This window comes from Bidens hawaiensis, unplaced genomic scaffold, assembly GCF_021521415.1.
Source record: "Bidens hawaiensis isolate Kalapana, Puna unplaced genomic scaffold, B.hawaiensis_p1.1 tig00005823_1, whole genome shotgun sequence".
NCBI lineage: Eukaryota > Viridiplantae > Streptophyta > Magnoliopsida > Asterales > Asteraceae > Bidens > Bidens hawaiensis.
The window spans coordinates 1,304,332-1,310,331 of NW_027491384.1; positions in this window are offsets into that span (position 1 = coordinate 1,304,332).

A 6,000-nucleotide genomic window follows, 5' to 3' on the forward strand; every position below is an offset into this window, starting at 1 on the left:
ATGATACAGTTTGATTGATAAAAACCAGACTTCCTGACCTCAGATCGAAGATCCGACTAATGAAAATATTCATTTATATTCTATGAAAATTGTATTAAAATTTGAGACCGATCCGACGGCTAGATCTTTGGGAATCTCCGGGTCTTTGTGGGTTGCTCACTCAAAAACAGGAATTTGGGTTTGAATGAGGTTGGATGCCAAAATAGTTATAAATGAGACGGTTGATACATTTATAGGAAGGAGGTAGGGTTTTATATTTAACTTTTCATCTAATAACATTTAACCACCTCATACATTAGATAATTATATTATCTTCTATAATTCAATTAAACCCAATCTATTTAAATACCGAACGAAACATGGGATGTGTAAGGCCCCATTACCGGTGCCCTACTTTGGACCTTGGAATTACTCATAAACACAGTTCTAAATATCAGAGTTAATTAAAATTTTACGCGTAACATAAAAACTTCAAACCAATATATTACATAAGCATCAATACTTGTCTTAACGAGCATTCAAATTGTTTAAAAATATAACATTGTCTCATGAATAACATAACATTTCATTTTAGATGCCAGTGTATTCAATTCCATGCCATGTGCTTCCCCTCAAGCGAGCTGCCTCATTCTACTCACCTGCGTGCATATTAAAAGTCAGCTACGCTGCGTGAGTTATAGTTAATCATACAACATACAATCTGTTCACATACTTGTACACGTGCCTGAAGGTGTGTACTTTATTCATACTTTACTTTACATGCATATCTATCCATACTATTTAAAGAGCCTTCCGCTCTATAACCTCACAGATATTATAAGGGTCTGGTCTCCAACATCACAGATATTATTAGGGTCTGGTCCCTACCTTCACAGATATTATAAGGGTCTGGTCCCTATCCTCACAGATATTATAAGGGTCTGGTCCATATCCTCACAAATATTATTAGGGTCTGGTCCCTACCATCACAGATATTATAAGGGTCTGGTCTCTATCCTCACAGATATTATAAGGGTCTGGTCCCTATCCTCACAGATATTATTAGGATCTGGTTCCTATCATCACAGATATTATTAGGGCCTGGTCCCTTTGTTTCGTACAACTGTGACATACCTGTCTTTACATACCTTCCTTAATAATACGTGCAAATCCGAAGATCGTTCACGTACTATCACATAGCATACATAACATACATAACATACATACATCATTAATACATCCTATATACCAATCATATCAATCATATCTTTAATTACCACCTGACGGTACATGAAATATCTGAAGATCGTTCACGCACAATCAAGCAATCATCATACATAAATCATACCAAGCATACACTTACCACTTAAGGTAAGTGTATTAACTATCACATCGAGTATGCACACAGCCCCGAAAACATAACAAGGAAGTGGGGCTAGAAACTCACCTGAACGCGATTACGTTCACCGTTTATGGTTATCCCCTTCTTGAGCTGTGCACGACTAACTGTATAACCATTACATTTATTAAATACGGCTCTAGCTCTCCTTATCGTTTACTTAATTAATCTTAAGCGTCTAGGCCGGTCTTACTTCATTGGATCATTACCGGTTAGTTAATCGTTACTCGTTAACCTTTAAGGTATCTTTCATAAATTATCAAAGTCCAAGGGCTTTTATGTAATTATATCATTCTTCTTTAAGTCCAGGGACCATTCTGTAATTATTTCAAAGTCTATTTCGTTATTCTGCTCTTTAACGAATTGGGGTTCATTCGTTGCTTCTGTCTTCCATAACGAATTGGCTAATTCATTACTTTATAATGAACTGGTTTTAGCGAATTGGTCCTTATAACGAATTGGACTTATAACGAACTGGACCTTATTCGTTTAGTCTGGGTAATGAATTGAACTTTTTAGCGAATAACCCCTCTGTAACGAATTGAACCTTCTAATTCGTTATCTCCTTTTAACAAATGACTATAACGAATTGGATACGAACTGAGGTTAGTTCGTTAAGCTTTCGTTAACGAACCTCTTGGCGAATTACACCCTAGTTCGTTAACTCCCCGTTAACGAATTAGGTTTAGATAAGAGAATGTCAAAAACATTCTATGACATACCCTCCTCGTACCCGCCGCCGCCGTCGCCGGAAAATCGCGGCTTCACCGGAAAAATGAGATCTGGCTCGTTTTTCACCGTTTTTCGTCCCATTCGATCCAGATCTAAGCTAGAGTGACATCTAAGCTCATCTTAGGTTCGGTTTATACCCGATTCCACCTGGATCTCGTGACTTTAACGGTTTAAAGGCGTCGGCTCGTCGTTTCATGACTAAATCTAACGGGTTTGAGTTCATACAACATCATATTATCATTACCTTGGATCGGGATCGGTTTTCTATCTTGGTTCGGCTAGAGAAAGGAGATAAATTAGAAAGAGAGCTTAAGTGTGTGTTTTGGTGGTGTATCGAATATGTGTAAATGAATGATTATTGGGTAATTAAGGTTTATATAATTATGGATCATGGGCTTAAGCCCATGGTCTTTCCTTCTTTCCTTCATAACCCAAGTCCACAACCCATATCCATTTGACCCAACACTAGCCCGACTCATAATAACTCGTATTTTCATTTTATTGACCGAACTAGAAAAACAGAATGTTACAAGTCTTCCCTCCTTAAAGAGGTTTCGTCCCCGAAACCTAACTATTACTAAAATAAATCTGGATAAAACTTGCGTATTTCCTCTTCAACTTACCAAGTAGCATCCGATCCTTTGCGATGTTCCATATCACTTTCACTAATGGGATAACTTTACGACGTAGCTGCTTTTCCTTGCGGTCAACTATCTCGATTGGTTGCTCAATGTAGTTCAACTGTTCATCAACCTCAATGTCCATTAATGGCACATGAGACGTGTCATTGGCTAGAAATTTTCTCAGATGAGAGACATGAAATGTAGAATGAATTCCTTCCAACTCTTCTGGTAAATCTAACTTGTAAGCCACTTCACCTACTCGATCTAAAATCTCGAACGGTCCAATGTACCTCGGACTCAACTTTCCTCTGTTCCTAAGACGAATAATTTCTTTCCAAGGCAAGACCTTGAGCATCACATTGTCACCAACGTTAAACTCGATTGGTCGTCATAGCTTATCAGCAAAGGACTTCTGACAATCTTGTGCAGCTTTCATTCTTGCTTTAATATGATCAAACATTGTAGAAGTCTGTTGCACAACTTCTAAGCTTCCCATCTCTTTCTAACCAATCTCTCCCCAATACACAGGAGTTCTACAACGTCTACCATATAACATCTCAAACGGTGGCATACCAATACTCGAATGGTAGCTGTTGTTATAAGAAAACTCTGCCAGATGCAGATGATCATCCCAACTTCCTCCAAAGTCTAAAACACATGCATGTAGCATATCCTCAAGGGTTTGGATCGTCCTTTCAGACTGTCCATATGTTTGAGGATGATACGCCGTACTGATGTTCAACCTTGTTCCCATAGCTTCATGGAACTTCTTCCAAAACCTCTAAGTAAACCGAGTATCTCTATCAGACACGATCGATAACGGTACTCCATGCTTAGATACAACCTCTTTAATGAACAAGCTTGTTAACGTTTCTGACGAGATAGCCTCTTGTATAGGCAGAAAGTGAGCACTCTTGGTCAAATGGTCCACAATCACCCAGATGGTATCATGATGCTTAGCTGTACGAGGTAGCTTAGTTATGAAATCCATTGTGATGTGTTCCCATTTCCATTCTGGTACCTCCAAAGGTTGCATCTTTCCATACGGCTTCTGATGTTTGGCTTTGACTTGTAAACAAGTTAAGCACTTACTAACACAATCTACTACATCATTCTTCATTCCTGGCCACCAGTAGTCTTTTTTCAAATCTTGGTACGTCTTTGTAGTTCCTGGATGAATCGAATACCTTGACTTATGAGCTTCATCTAAGATTCGACCTCTGAGATCTCCATGACGTGGGATCCACATACGGTCAAACCTAGTCTTAACACCATGAGTGTTCTCCATTAACTCGTCTTGCTGACCGAAAATCCTTTCTTTCTTTACTAGCCCTTCATCTACCAGCACTTCTGACTGCACCTTGATGATTTCTTCAAAAAGACTTGAATTCATAATCAGCTGGTATGACTTCACTGTTGCAATGTCTTCCTCATTCTTACGACTTAGTGCGTCGGCGACCACATTAGCTTTACCAGGATAATACTTAATGTCATAGTCGTAATCCTTTATCAGTTCTAACCACCTCCTCTGTCTCATGTTTAGTTCCTTCTGCTCAAAGAAATATTTCAAACTCTTATGGTCGGTGTATATAGTACACTTAGTACCATAAAGGTAATGTCTCCATATCTTGAGAGCATGCACTACTGCTGCTAGCTCTAAATCATGCGTCGGATAAGTACTCTCGTGGACTTTCAACTGTCTAGACGCATAAGCTATAACCTTTCCTGGTTGCATCAACACGCAACCTAACCCACGATGCGAAGCATCTGTACAAACGACCAAATCCTCGTCACCATCGGACAAAGCAAGGATAGGAGCTTGCGTGAGTCTTTTCTTTAATTCCTCAAAAGCTTCTTCTTGAAACTTACCCCAACTGAATACTATCAACTTTCGGGTCATACCGGTCAACGGTGCGGCTATCTTGGATAAACCTTCGATGAATCTCTTATAGTAGCCAGCTAACCCTAGGAAGCTTTGTATATCAGTCGGTTTCTGTGGAGTCTTCCAATTCGTTATCGCCTCAATCTTAGCTGGGTCCAATGAAATCCCTTCAGGATTAATCAGGTGACCTAGAAATTGGACTTCTTGCAACCAGATTAAGCATTTCGAAAACTTAGCATACAACTTTTGTTTCTTCAGAGTCTCCAGTACTTCCCTCAGATACTCAGCATGATCAGACTCACTTTTTGAATAAATCAATATATCATCGATGAAGACGATAACTGACTTATCCAACATCGACCGACGCACCCTATTCATCATATCCATAAATGCTGCAGGAGCATTGGTTAGACCAAATGACATCACGAGGAACTCATAGTGTCCATACCGCGTCCGGAACGCTGTCTTAGGGATGTATGCCTCTTTCACCTTCAGTTGATGATAAATTGATCAGAGATATATCCGTGAGAACCAACTTGAACTTTGCAGGTGGTCAAACAGATCATTAATCCTTGGTAAAGGATATCTATTCTTTACCGTAAGCTTGTTCAACTCGCGATAGTCTATGCACATATCCTTCTTCTTCTTCACGAACAACACTGAAGCGCCCCAAGGGGAAAATCTCGGCCTTATAAAACCTTTGTCAAGGAGTTCTTGCAGTTGGGACATCAGCTCTTTCATCTTAGATGGCGCTAGACGGTAAGGCGCTTTCGTGACGGGCTGGGCTCCTGGTACTAGATCTATCTGGAATTCTATCTCTCGCTCCGGTGGCAACCCCGGAAGATCCTCAGGGAATACTTCTGGGTAGTCGCACACGATTGGAACATCTTTCATTTCTTTCATCTTGGCCAGCGTTGACAACATACGCCAGGTAGGCACCGCACCCTTGCCTTAATAGACCCTCAGCTTTCATCATCGAAATGACATTAAGTCCAGAACTTTCCTTATCACCATAAACCGTTATCGCACTACCATCCAAGGACTTCAGCTTTATTATCCTACTCTTACACACTATATGAGCTTCGTATTCAGACAACCAATCCATTCCAAAAACTACATTGAGCCCTCCTAAGGCCATAACATACAAGGTAACAGGGAACTCATGTCGCTCTAATTCTATCTTACAATTCTTAACCATTTTCATTATTTTCACCGAGGTGTCGCTAGCGGTTTCTACTATGAAGGTTTCAGACACTCGGCAACATTTCATTCTAGCTATTTTACTAAATGTTGTAGCTACAAAACTTCTATTCGCACTCGAATCAAATAATACCGAAGCAGAATTACCGTTTACTAAAAACGTACCGGTCACAACATCAGGGATC